Here is a 15,251-nt window from a genome sequence, read left to right on the forward strand (position 1 = left end):
ACAGCATAATGATTTCAGTTACATATATTGTTTTAGTTAACATATAGATACAATTAAAAATTTTTTTTTTCATGTTTTGAGAACTTTTTTTTTTTCTTTTTTTTTTTTCTTGGTTCTGCGAAGACCTTTACTGGACAGCTACCCCCGGAGCAGAGACACAGGCCCACGGGCGGAGGGCAGGGCTGGCAGGTGGGGTAAGCCTGCTGCGGGGAGCAGGGCGCTGGTGCCAGACCCTCACTTCTCCAGAGGCGCGTAGTTGAGCAGCTTCTCGATCAGGTCCACGTGCGCCAGCAGCATGCGGCAGCACTACCGCTTCAGGCCAACCATGTCCAGGGCATCCCACTCGGTGTACTCGGCCTGCGGCAGCCCCAGGTAGGCCTCCCACTTGTTGCCGGAGATCTTGCCGCACGTGAAACAGCGCACCCAGATGATCATGGCGGCGGCAGTGCAGTGCCCCTGTTTTGAGAACTCTTTAAGATTTATTCTCTTACAGTTTTCCTGTATAACACAGCAGTGTTAGCTATAGTCCTCCTGTTGTACGCTACATACCTAATACTTATTTATGTTATAACTGAGAGTCTGTACCTTTTGACCACCTTCTTCCAATTACCCCTCCTGCACTGCCTACCACCCCTGGTAACCACAAATCTGATCTCTCTCTCTCTCTTTATTAGTTTGGTTTCTGGTCTTATTTTTCTTTAGAGTCCCCATTTAAGTGAGATCATACCAATATTTGTCTTTCTGTGTTTGACTTATTTCACTTAATACCTCCGCTCTGGTAACCAATGGCTCATTTCCTGTGACATGAACCTATTTCTGTTTTATCTTGTATGTTCATTTTTTTTTCTACATATTAGTGAGATCATATGGTATTTGTCTCATTTCACTTGGTATAATGTCCTCTAGGTCCATCCCTGTTGTCTCAAATGGCAAGATTTCGTTCTTTTCCATGACTGATAAATATACCATTGTGTATGTATACCGTATCTTTATTTGTTAATTTATTGATGAACACTTCGTTTGGGCATTTAAATCTTTAATCTATTTTTGAGTCAAGTTTTACAACTGGTGGAAACAGGTGTTTAGTTTTATTCTTTTGCATGTGAATATCCACTTTTTCCAGTATCATTTATTGAAGAGATTGACTTTTCTCCAATGAGTAGTCTTGGATTCCTTGTCAAATATTAGTTGACGCTATATGCATGGGTTTATTTCTGGACTCTCAATTCTGCTCCGTTGATGTATTTTTTGTTTTTGTTCCAGTACTGTACTGTTTTAAATACTATAGCTTTGTAAGATAGCTTGAAATCAAGAAGTGTGATATGCCCACATTTTTTTCATTCAGGTTTGCTTTGGCTATTCAGAATATTTTGTGGTTCCATATAAAAATTAGGATTTTCCCCCCTATTTCTGTTAAAAAGGGATTGCATTGAATTTTAAGATAGTTTTTGGTAATATTAACATTTTAACAATATTAATTTTTCCAACCCATAAACATAGGATACCTTTTCATTTTTTGTGTCTTCTTCAATTTCTGTTATAGTTTTGTGGTTTTCCAAGTAGAGCCTTTCACCTTCTTGGTTAAGTTTATTCTCAAGTGTTTACTGTTTTTGATGCTGTTGTAAATGGGATTGTTTTTTCTATTTCTTTTTCAGATAATTCATTGTTAGTACATAAAAATGCTACTGATTTTTGTAGTTAATTTTGTATCCTGCAACTTTACTGGGTTTGTTTGATCTAATGTTAATCTAATGTTGTTAGAATTTGATCTAAACGGGGGTTTTTGTTGTTTGTTTGTTTTGTTTTTGTTTTCCATTGGTGATGTTTTTTGGATTTTCTATATGCAAAATCATGTCATCTGCAAATAGAGAAAATTTTACTTCTTTCTTTCCAATTCTGATACCTTTTATTTCTTTTTCTTGTCTGATTGCTCCGCTATGGACTTCCAGTACTATGTGGAATAGGAGTGGTAAGAATGAACACCCTTGTCTTGCTCTCGATCTTAAAGGGAAAGATTTCAACCTTTCACCTTTGGTATGATGTTAGCTGTGGGCTTATCATAAATGGCCTTTCTTATGTTGAGGTACATCCATTCTATACTTAATTTGTTAAGGGTTTTCATCATAAACATATGTTGAATTCTGTCAAATACACTTTCTAAATATGTTTTTTAGAAACATACAATATTCCAAGACTGAATCAGGAAGAAATAGAAAGTCTGAATAGACCAATTACTGGTAAGGAGATTGAATCAATAATGCAAAGTCTCCTAAAGAAGAAAATCCCAGAACCACACAGTGAATTTTAATAAACATTTAAAGAAGAATTAATGCCACCCTTGTCAAACCCTTTCAAAAATTGAAGAGGAGGAAACATTTTATGAGTCAGCATCACCCTGATGTCAAAAAGGACTACTACCAGAAAAACAAAAACCAGTAGGCCAATATCCCTGATGGATATAGTTGCAAAAATTCTCTATCAAATACCAGCCAAACAAATTCAAGAGGACATTAAAAGGATCATTCACTGTGATCATGTGGGATTTATACCAAGTAGGATGGTACAACATATGCAAATCAATCAATATGATATATTATGTTAATAGAATGAAAGAAAAAATTTAAATGATCATCTCAAGAACCCGAGTTCTTGATGACACAGTTGAGCATCTTAATTAATCAAGTCTGAAGGCAGCTCTACCTCTGAACTTAATGATGATGCAGCAAAATATTTTATTTTATCTAAGTTGAGTCAGAAGTTCCAATTTTGTAGGTAAACACTTCCTAACAGATAAAGTCTGGATTCCAGAGTCTGGGGACTGCAGACTTGGATTTAGAACCAGTCATTTTACCTGTCAGAACCTAGTATGTCACCTGTAATGAGGCTTTCTGTAATCAGTAATAATAGCAACAACATTATTATTCCTTGACACTGTGTTCAAGCCTTGTGCTAATGTTTTACACATACTAGATCCCCTAGCCTTATTAGGTAAGTGTTATTGTTGCCAACTTCCAGATGTAAAAGTTAAGGATATTTCACAGGGTACATAGTGATTAAGGGGGTTTGTATAGAATATTAATCCTTGCCTGTTAGACTCTAGAGTTCAAGCTTTATATCCCTAGACAGCATTTTCACTGGCGTCATTTTGGTCTCATCTGAAAAAGCTCCCTTTTAAAATTCACATGCTGTACCTAGAAAAAAATGCAACATAAGTCTTTAGTTTCTCTTCACACAATTCTCAATTCCCACCTTTCCTGGCAATGCAAGTATATGCTTAATTACTCAATATGTCTAGTTTTGTCATTGCTTTTGGGTATTTGAATTAAAGAACAAAATAGTGCTTAAATATATATGTACAACATTATTGATTTGGAAAATATGATATAAAGAAAATTTCCAGAATGATAGCAGAAGCATAGATGAAGAAAACCTCAAAACCAAGCACAGTGATATAATGGTCACCAGAAAATACATTTTTAAGCTCTCCAATTTCTATCTGCTATTTAAAAACTAAAAAGAATGCAGAGATTAAAAATTGTTCTCTAAAGCAAAATATGTCTGTTTAGTCTTTCTTAAAATTTAAATGTTGTCTGAAAAGGTAATAACAATAAGCTGAGAATCAGAGTTTGTTTAGGTTAATTGCTTTTAACACTCAATTTTTTTTTTAAGATTTTATTTATTTATTTGACAGAGATCACAGGTAGGCAGAGAGGCAGGCAGAGAGAGAGAGGAAAGCAGGCTCCCCAGAGAGCCTGATGTGGGGCTTGATCCCAGGACCCTGAGATCATGACCTGAGCCAAAGGCAGAGGCTTAACTCACTGAGCCACCCAGGAGCCCCTTAACACTCAATATTTTTATCTTGCTTATCATTCCTTTGAGTCTCATTCCCTGATATCTATGGATGAAGAATATGTTACTACATGCTAATATTAATGAAGAATCTCTTCCAAGTAAACATTCTTACAAAAGTTCCCTTGAAACAATTTCTTATTCCAAAGAAGATAATACTTATATCACTAGGGAAATTTTTGGAAAAAAGTCAAACTAATTCTGATAATATCCTTTGGAATCTTTACATTTTCACTATTATCACAGTTGTCCTTTTTATGCTATTTCTCAATTCTTCCAGGATCTGAAACTCATTGAATTTTTTTTTAAAGATGTTTATTTATTTATTTGACAGACAGAGATCGCAAGCACACAGAGAAGCAGGCAGAGAGAGAAGGAGGGGAAGCAGGCTCTCTACCGAGCAGAGAGCCCGGTGCGGGGCTCGATCCCAGGACCCTGAGATCATGACCCGAGCCGAAGGCAGAGGCTTTAACCCACTGAGCCACCCAGGCGCCCCAAACTCATTGAATTTTTATTAGGTCTAATACTTTATCAAAAATCTAGGTGGATAGTGCTAAAATTCTATTTATTCATTTATTCAAGTAACATTTATTGGTAACCTAACCGGGAATATGAAAGACATGGTCAGAAATAGAGAGATAAAGAAGGCACAGTTCCTATGATAAGAACATGACAGGTATTGAAAATGCAACTAAGTCCTCTAAGAGCAGTAGATAAGAAGAGTGTTAAAGAAACCCAAAGAACACTTAAATCTACATAGAGAAATTGAAAAAAAACCCTTACTTGAATAGGTAATTCCTCAGTTGAACCTTAAAAAAAAAGAATGGAAATTTGGTATGTAGTAAATAAAGTAAAACAAAGGACTGGCATCCAAGACAGATGAAATAGCTTGTGGGGAAGCATAAGAGAGGAGAAGGACAAATGAGAGTTTTCTAGAATGATGCATTATAAAAACCCTAAATACTCATATAAGTCCTGTGAGTTTTTGTATTTATCTTCATATTGTTAATAAAAGAACTAAGACTTGGAAAATTTAAGTCATTATCATTTGTTCAATTCTGTTTCTTACTCTTTAGTTCAACTTTTTTTTCTTTATGAACTTTAAAAAAAATTTTATTATTTTTTTATTAGCATATAATATATTATTTGCTTCAGGAGTACAGGTCTGTGATTCATCAGTCTTACACAATTCAAAGCACTCACCACAGCACATACCCTCCCCAGTGTCCATCACCCAGCCACCCCATCCCTCCCAACCCCCTCCACTCCAGCAATCCTGTTTGTTTCCTGAGATTAAGAGTCCCTTATGATTTGTCTCCCTCTCTAGTTTCATCTTGTTTCATTTTTTCCTCCCTTCCCCTATGATCCTCTGTCTTGTTTCTCAAATTCCTCTTATCAGTGAGATCATATGATTGTCTTTCTCTGACTGACTTATTTCAGCATAATACCCTCTAGTTCCATCCACATCATTGCAAATGGCAAGATTTCATTTTTGATGGTTGCATAATATTCATATATATCTATATCTATATCTATATATATCACAACTTCTTTATCCATTTTTCTGTTGAAGGACATCTAGCTCTTCCCATAGTTTGGCTATTGTGGACATTGCTGCTATAAACATTGGAGTGCACATACCCCTTCAGATTACTACATTTGTATCTTTAGGGTAAATATCCAGTAGTGAAATTGTTGGGCCATAGGGTAGCTCTATTTTCAACCTTTTGAGTAACCTCCATACTGTTTTCCAGAGTGGCTGCACCAGTTTGCATTCCCACCAGCAGTATAGGAGGGTTCCCCTTTCTCCACATCCTTGCCAACACCTGTTGTTTCCTGACTTGTTAATTTTAGCTATACTGACTGGTGTGAGGTGGTATCTCATTGTGGTTTTGATTTGTATTTCCATGATACTAAGTGATGTTGAACACTTTTTCATGTGTCTGTTGGCCATCTGGATGTCTTCTTTGCAGAAATGTCTGTTCATGTCTTCTGCCCATTTCTTGATTGGATTATTTGTTCTTTGGGTGTTGAGTTTGATAAGTTCTTTATAGATTTTTGATACTAGCCATTTATCTGATACGTCATTTGCAAATATCTTCTCCCATTCTTTCAGTTTTCTTTTGGTTTTGTTGACTGTTTCCTTGGCTGTGAAAAAGCTTTTAATCTTGATGAAGTCCCAATAGTTCATTTTTGCCCTTGCTTCCCTTGCCTTTGGTGATGTTTCTAGGAAGAAGTTGCTGTGTTTAAGGTTAAGGAGTTGACTGTGTTCTCCTCAAGGGTTTTGATGGATTCCTATCTCACATTGAGATCTTTCATCCATTTTGAGTCTATTTTTGTGTGGTGTAAGGAATTGGTCCAGTTTCATTCTTCTGGATGTGACTGACAAGTTTTCCCAACACCATTTATTGAAGACACTCTTTTTCATTGGACATTCTTTCCTGCTTTGCTGAAGATTAGTTGACCATAGAGTTGAGGGTCCATTGATCTATGTGTCTGTTTTTGTGCTACTACCATACTGTCTTGATGATTATAGCTTTGTAATAGAGCTTGAAGGCCAGAATTGTGATGCCACCAGCTTTGCTTTTCTTTTTCAACATTCCTCTGTCTATTCAGGGTCTTTTCTCGTTCCATACAAATTTTAGGATTACTTGTTTCATTTCTTTGAAAAAAGTTGATGGTATTTTGATAGGGATTGCATTAAATATGTAGATTGCTCTAGGTAGCATAGACATTTTCACAATATTTGTTCTTCTAATCCATGAGCATGGAATTTTTTTCCATTTCTTTGTGTTCTCCTCAATTTCCTTCATGAGTATTCTATAGTTTTCTGAGTACAGATTCTTTACCTCTTCAGTTAGATTTATTCCTAGAAATCTTATGGTTTTGAGTGCAATTGTAAATGGGATCAACTCCTTAATTTCTTTTTCTTCTGTCTAGTCATTGGTGTATAGATATGCAACTGATTTCGGTCCATTGATTTTATATCCTGACACATTGTTGAATTCCTGTATGAGTTCTAGCAGTTTTGAGGTGGAGTCTTTTGAGTTTTCCACATAAAGTATCATAACATCTGCAAAGAGTGAGAGTTTGACTTATTTCCCAATTTGGATGACTTTTATTTCTTTTTGTTGTCTGATTGCTGAGGCTAGGACTTCTAGTACTATGTTGAATAGCAGTGGTGATAATAGACATCCCTGTCATGTTCCTGACCTTAGGGGAAAAGCTCTCAGTTTTTTCCCCATTGAGAATGATATTCACTGTGGGTTTTTCATAGATGCCTTTGATGATATTTAGATATGTACCCTTTATCCCTACACCGTGAAGAATTTTAATCAAGAAAGGCTGCTGTACTTTGTCAAATGCTTTTTCTGCATTTATTGAGAGTATCATATCGTTCTTGTTCTTTTGTTTATTAATGTATTGTATCACATTGATTGATTTGCAGATGTTGAACTAATCTTGTAGCCCAGGAATAAATCCCACTTGGTCATGGTGAATAATCCTTTTAATGTACTGTTGGATCCTATTGGCTAGTGTTTTGGTGAGAATTTTTACATCCTTGTTCCTCAGGGATATGGTCTGTAATTCTTTGTTTTGATGGGTGTCTTTGTCTGGTTTTGGGATCAAGGTAATGCTGGCCTCATAAGATGAGTTTGTAAGTTTTCCTTCTATTTCTATTTTTTGGAACAGTTTCAGGAGAATAGGTATTAATTCTTCTTTAAATGTTTGGTAGAATTCCCCTGGGAAGCCATCTGGCCCTGGACTCTTGTTTATTGGGAGATTTTTGATGACTGTTTCAATTTCCATACTAGTTTTGGGTCTGTTCAGGTTTTCTATTTCTTCCTCGTTCAATTTTGGTAGTTTATACCTCTCTAGGAATGCATCCATTTATTTCAGATTGTCTAATTTGCTGGAATGTAGTTGCTCATAATATCTCTTATAATTGTTGGTATTTCTTTGGCGTTGGTTGTGATCTCTCCTCTTTCATTCATGATTTTATTTATTTGGATCCTTTCTCTTCCTTTAGAAAAGTCTGGCCAGGGTTTTATCAATCTTATTAATTCTTTCAAAAAAACAGCTCCTAGTTATGTTGATCTGCTCTACTTTTCTTTTGGTTTCTAGCTCATTGATTTCACCTCTAATCTTAATAATTTTCTTCTTCTGCTGGGTTTAGGTTTTCTTTGCTGTCCTTTCTCCAGTTCCTTTAAGTGTAGGGTTAGTATTTGAGACCTTTCTTGTTTCTTGAGAAAGGCTTGTATTGCTATATACTTTCCTCTCAGGATCACTTTTGCTGCATCCCAAAGATTTTGAAGAGTTGTTTTCATTTTCATTTGTTTCCATGAATTTTTAAAATTCTTCTTTAATTTCCTGGTTGACCCATTCATTCTTTAGTAGGACGCTCTTTAGCCTCCTTGTATTTGAGTTCTTTCCAATTTTCCTTGATTGAGTTCTAGTTTCAAAGTGTTGTGATCCAAAAATATTCTGGGAATGATCCCCATCATTTGGTACTGGTTGAGACCTGATTTGTGACCCAGGATGTGATCTATTCTGGAGAATTTTCCATGTGTACTAGAGAAGAATGTGTATTCTGTTGCTTTGGGATGGAATGTTCTGAATATATCAGTCTATCTGGTCCAGTGTGTCATTTAAAGTCTTTATTTCCTTGTTGATCTTTTGCTTAGATGATCTGTCCATTTCAGTGAGGGGGTGTTAAAGTCCCCTACTATTATTATATTATTGTCAATGTGATTCTTTGATTTTGTTATTAATTGGTTTATATAATTGGCTGCTCCCATGTTAAGGGCATAGATATTTATAATTGTTACATCTTCTTGTTGGACAGAACCTTCAAGTATGATATAGTGTCCTTCCTCATTTTTTATGATAGTCTTTGTCTTTTAATCTAATTTGTCTGATATAAGGATTGCCACCCCAGCTTTCTTTTGATGTCCAGTAGCATGGTAAATTTTTTTCCACCCCCTCACTTTAAATCTAGAGGTGTCTTTGGGTCTAAAATGAGCCTCTTACAGGCAGCATATCGATGAATCTTGTTTTTTTTCTTTTTCTTTTTCTTTTTGATCCATTCTGATACTCTGTGTTTTTTATTGGGGTATTTAGCCCATTTACATTCCCAGTAACTACTGAAAGATATGAATTTAGTGCCAGTGTATTGCCTGCAAGGTGACTGTTACTATATGTTGTCTCTGTTCCTTTCTTGTATATGTTACTTTTGGGTTCTCTCTTTGCTTAGAGGACCCCTTTCATTATTTTCTGTAGGGCTGGTTTGGTATTCACAAATTCTTTTAGTTTTTGTTTGTCCTGGAAGCTTTTTATCTCTCCTTCTATTTTCAATGTCAGCTAGCTGGATATAATATTCTTCGCTGCATATTTTTTCATTTAGTGTTTTGAGTATATCATGCCAGTCCTTTCTGGCTGCCATTCTAATGTTTCTACCATTGTAGGTTACAGACCTCTTGTCCCAAGCTGCTTTTGGATTTTCTCTTTGTTTTTGAGACTTGTAAGTTTTACTATTAGTTGATGGGATGTTGACCTATCTTTATTGAATTTGAGGGGAGTTCTCTGTGCCTCCTGGATCTTGATGCCTATTTCCGTCCATAAATTAGGGAAGTTCTCCACTATAATTTGCTCCAATATACCTTCTGCCTCTCTCTCTCTTCTTCTTCTGGGATCCCAATTATTCTAACATTGTTTCATCTTGTGGTATCACTTATCTCTTGAATTCTCCCCTCGTGACCCAGTAGTTGTTTATCTCTCTTTTTTCTCAGCTTCTTTATTCTCCATCAGTTGGTCTTCTATATCACTAAATCTCTTTTCTGCCTCATTTATCCTAGCAGTTAAAGCCTCCATTTTTGTATTGCACCTCATTAATAGCCTTTTTGATTTTGTCTTGCTTAGATTTTAGTTCTTTTATTTCTACCAAAAGGAATTCTCTAGTATTTTCTGTGCTTTTTTTTCCAAGCCCAGCTAGTATCTTTATAATCATCATTCTGAACTCTAGCTCTGACATCTTACTAATGCCTGTATTGATTAGGTCCCTGGTAGTCAGTACTGCCTCTTGTTCTTTTTTTTTTTTTTTTTTTTTTGAGGTGAGTTTTTCAGTTTGACATTTTGCCCAGAGTGAATAGATGAATGAGAGAACAAAATGCTAAAAGGGAAACAATGACCCCAGAAAAATATACACTAAAGAAATCAGAAGAGACCCAGAAGTGGGGGGAAAAGAAAGGAGAAAAAAAAGAATATGATCAGGCTGATGAGCAGAACAGAGCCACATGCTAGATTTTGGGTATATTTTGATCTGTTTGAAGGAACTGCCTTTCAAAATTTTAAAGAAAGAAATACACACATGCACACACACACACACACACACACACACAAATAATGGTAAATATGATGAAGGGATGGAATATAACTGTAAAGATGAAAGTTAAAAAAGATTTTAAAAAAGGAATTGATGGTTGAAAAAAGAAAGAAAAAAATGTTTTTTAAAAAAGAGAATGTGATCAGGCAGGAGACTAGAACAAAATAAGAGGTTGTTGAAAAAGTATAGAAGAAAAATTGAAAAAAATAGAAAAAGGAAAAGTAAAGAAAATTTAAAAATTGCCTTTAACAAGTAAAGAATCATGAGGAAAAAGCCATGAATTCTATGTGCTGTATTCTCCTAGCCCTGGAGTTTTGCAGTTCTCATTGACTGATAAACTTGGTCTTGGCTGGAAGTTCTCCCTGATCTTCTGGGGAAAGGGCCTGTTGCAGTGATTCTCAAATGTCTTTGTCTGAGGTAGAATTTCACTGCCCTTGCCCTGGGCCAGGCTAAGTAATCTTCTTAGGTTTGCTCAAGTAGCTTTTTTTCCCAAAAGGCTTTCTGTAGAGCTTTGGAGGATGAGAATGAAAATGGCAGCCTCCCAATATCTGGCCGTGGAGCAGGCAAGAGGTTGGGGGTGCTCTCATCAGTGAGCCCTCAGAGAAAGCAGTCAATCCCTCCCATCTCCCTGGTCTCCAGCTGAACTCCATGCTCACCTGGCCTGTGACTGAGCATTTCTATCTCTGGCGCATGACCCTCTTTGGAGTTTCCAAACCCAGCAGATTTCTCTGGTGCTCACTCGCACTGCTCTTCCCAGGGGAGGAAGGGAGTCTCCCTGGATCTGTCACTTGTTAGGTCCCTGTTCGAAAAGTAGTGGCCAAACTGTGCCGCAGATCATGGTTTATGGCAACCTTGAGCTGAAGGTCCACTCCTCATCTCCATCTTTGCAGCTGGCTTCCCCACCCCAATACCTGGGGGCTCTGCTGCACTCAGGCACTCCCAGTCTTTCTGTGACCCCCATGGGTCCTGAGACCATACTGTCCCAGCAAGGGTTCCACCCCCTTGCCTAGCCACTGGAGCAATGTCCCTCAGCAGAGCAGACTTCTAAAAGTTCTGATTTTGTGGTCTGTTGCTCTATCACTTGCCAGTAGCTGGCTGATGGAGGCTCCCTCCCTCTGCAGTCTATCTTCCCAAATATTGCCTCAGATTCACTTCTCCGTGTGTTCTACCTTCCAGAAAGTGGTCGCTTTTCTATTTATAGAATTGCTGTTATTCTTTTGTTCAATCTCCTGTTGAGTTTGTAGGTGTTCAGAATGGCTTGATAACTATCTAGCCGAATTCCTGGGACCAGGTGAAATTTCTGTCTCTGACTCCTCTACCATCTTGCTCCTCCCCCTCTCCTTATGCACTTTTATAAAAGCTATCAGGGATCCAACTCTACCATAATTGTTCAGTAAATGTCTGTTGAATAAATGCATGGATCATGGGAACAAAGGGATTTTCCTTTATTTGAGTTTTAATGAAAATTTATGTAATTAAATATTGGCCCCAACATGATTAGAACTCATGTGAAAGCTTGTGAGAACAATTTTGAAAACAAAACTTCTCTTAGGATTTCAAGTAGGGGATTAGTTACAGAAGAGTTAAAGGGCCTAGGAGAGCGAAAGGAGAAGAGGGTGACCTGGAGGAAGAGAAGGGGAAAAGAAGAAGGTAAAGGAGATAGAGGAGGAGAGAGGGAGGAGGAGGAAGGAATTGGAGAAGAGACAGAGGAAAGAAAATAAGGAGGAGAAAGGGAAAGAGATGGAAGGAGGAGAAAAAAGCAAAAGAAAGGACAAAGAGATGAGTGGAGGAGGGAGAAGAAGAGGAGGAGAAGGAGAAATCCTCAGAGATTAGAAACTGCCAATGAGTATCTTTTCATATGTTCATTTATCATTTGGATTTGCTTTTTGTAAATGTAAATGCCATTCAAATAATTTACACATTTTTCTGTTGGGTTTCTGGTCTTCTAGTATTGAATTGTAGAAGAATAGAAGTTCTTTATATATTCATCATGCTAGCTTTTTCTTACTTACAAGTTTCAAATCCCTTTTCTTACTCTGTTGTTTACCTCCTTTTCCATGTCTTCTGATAAATAAAGTTCTGATTTAATTGGAGTAGAATTTGCCAGTCTTTTCCTTTATGCTTAATGGTCTTTCTGTCTTGTTTGGAAAATTCTTCCCTCCCTGAGGTAATAAAAATATTATTCTATATTTTATTCTTAAAGCTTTATTAGTTTGCCTTTCACATTTTTGAAATTAATCTACCTATAAGTAATTTTAATTTTAGTGCAGAATATTTGCTACTAATGTACAGAGATATAATTTATTTTAATATTTATTTTGTATCCAGTGACCTTGCTATAATGCCCCAATTAATTCTAATAGTTTACTGAACTTTTAAGTTCTTCAAATGAAAACTTTAAGAAACATCAAAAGCTCTTTTAATCCAAATTGTTTACCTAACTGTTCAGCTCTTTAATACTATTGATGCAATTTGAAAAATAAAATAGTTTATCGTTTGTTATTGTTTTTATTGGTTGAGTTAATTTGAAGGACCTCATCTGCCTTAACTGGAAATGAAGTTTCTGTTATTTTATTTAAGTACTTTCTTGTTATGAATTGTAAATGCTTGACGACTTAGTTTTATTCAGAAATTTCATTTATATTCTAGCTGGGGAGTGGTAGAGAGCATCATCACTCTATTAACCTACTGGAGTTCTATCTTTTTATTCAGTAAAATAAAACATGCTTTTAATAGAATATTATGCCATCTGATTTCACTAGACTTTAACTAATTCTCTTTTATTCTGTTTCCATATGTCTCTTCTAATTGCTTAATCTTCATGGTATCAGTCTTCTCTCTTGAGTTTAGGGTATACATTATATCTAATAAATATCAACAATTGAGACAGTTGTAAATATATTTTGAACTACCATGGAGGGAGCATAAAAAATGTCACAGATATGTCCTTTTACATTGGTAGAAAAAGCCCAATAGGACTTTATATTGCTTCTATGTCAACCTTTTGTTCCTTCTGTTTCACTTTATAACATATTTTTGACCTTTACTTTATTTCCTGAAATATATCAGCAATCCCACAAATGTCATTTCATCATGCATCTGAGATTTTTGCATTACCTTAAGGAATTGGATTTTTAGAAAGAGAAATGCATTATCAAGAAATACATAAGAAAAACTAATTTTGATTAGTTTATATTAAAAAATATGGTGTGTTCCTTCATGAAGTACTAAAAAATGCAAATGCAGTTAACTTACTATTACCTTTCAGCTATCCACAGCTAGCATTAAAAACATATGTCAAAACTCCCATTAATCATCACATTATGATAAATCCAGAAAGAAATTCTTAAGTTAGCAATGACTTCTTCTGACATATCCTTTCTTTGGCTTGTTATTGATACATTCTCACATCAGACTTGACATTGACATTATTAGAGATGATGGACTGGCTATGATCATTTACTGAAGCTTCTGAATTAAAAGTAATAACAACCTATAGAGTAAGAGAATACTTTTCATCAAAAGATTAAGATGTGTTATAAAAAGCCTCTTGAATACTTCAGAGAAAAGTTTTTCTTGTTTGAAATATTGTTTGAGTAATTTCCCAAAGAAATAGTTTTGTATATAATATCACAAGCATGCAATTGGATACCACTAACCCATTATTATCAATTATTTATTATGCTTCTTTTAGTTCCTCAATTCTATTGTCCAGTATAATTGACTTAATTTTTAATTGTCTCATAAAAGGTATGCCTTCTTGGAATTTCTGGGAAAATTCTAGTAACCTAATAATTCTGTTTTACTTATTAAAGACAGTAAAATAATTTTATTAATTACAGGAGATTTTTACTTAGAAACATTCAAAGTGCCAGAATGATACTGAAATCTGGGTCTGTCTGGACCTAAGGCTATGTACTTTGGAACTTCCTGTTTCTATAGTCTGTTCTTTGAGTGTTTTCCTTTAAAAGTGTTCCTTATGGTGACTGAATAATTTTCCTTGTCTTTCTTGTCTCTCATAAAATAAAAGTACAATTCAAGTTCAGTAGTTGTTCTGTTAAAAAGGTTCAATACCAAATCTTATGCTACACATATGTGGAAAATAACATACTGAAAGTATTGGAATAGAAGTAAACGTAACAATACTTTTTAAAGATAAAAATGTTAAAAATAGTTTCAGATAAGGAAATGAGAGAAAGATCATGTTATTTCTGCTATCTTTTCTAGGAATAATTGTGTTGTAAATGGGGAAAGTACAAGAAGCTTCCAATTACTAACTCAAAATCAAGTCTGTCTTTCTGCTTTGAGCTGTGCTGACTTACACTCTGTATTTTGCCGGGGTGGGAGGGGGGGCACTTTCCTGTCTCTGAAATCTAATTTTCCCATTGGGAGAATCCTTAATCCCTAAGCCTTGTCTGTCCAATGCTGGAACCCTCTTGTTTGTGTTTTTTGATTATAGGTTTCTTTCCTGATTGGATATACATGCTAAAATCTTAGCTACTGCTTTGATCTCTGTTCATTTGTTCTTATCTTTTTCTGTTCTTTTAAGCTGATCTGGCACAAATCCAATTTTTGTATTTACACCCTCAGTGGTCCCTCTTTGGAACAGTCTTTAACGCTTACTTTTTTTGCTATATATACCTTAGTATCGTGTGCACAAACACACACTTTTCCTATCCATAGTCTACATTGGATCTTTTGACAATGGATTATTTACTAAAATTAGTCAGGTACTATGTCACAAAAAGCATCATGATAAATTCCCAAAAGTAGAACTTTCACAAGCTATAGTCTCTGCTCATAATAATTTAGTTAGTACAGAGAATGAACACATTAGAAAACATTAAGCCCTTTAAAATTGAATTCATGGATCAAAAATGGACTGAAAATTGAATTTCAAATTACATAGAAATTAATGAAAATATGAATAATTTGTTGAATACCAATCTGACATAGCTAAAGCTTGTATTTAGGCTAAAACAAATTAGGCTATGAAAAAAATTAGCCCCTTTAATTTAGA

The 15,251-nt window shown here is 35.5% G+C and overlaps 1 pseudogene across 1 annotated transcript; it reads right to left on the reverse strand.

Annotated features, from left to right (window-relative positions):
- Positions 1-234: 234 nt before the first annotated feature.
- LOC308344993 (DNA-directed RNA polymerases I, II, and III subunit RPABC5-like) lies at positions 235-435 on the reverse strand (annotated as a pseudogene). Its single transcript has one exon. The product of its transcript is annotated as a DNA-directed RNA polymerases I, II, and III subunit RPABC5-like (transcript).
- Positions 436-15,251: the final 14,816 nt, after the last annotated feature.

Source organism: Martes martes (genome assembly GCF_963455335.1).
Source record: "Martes martes genome assembly, chromosome: 6".
NCBI classification, from domain to species: Eukaryota; Metazoa; Chordata; class Mammalia; order Carnivora; family Mustelidae; genus Martes; species Martes martes.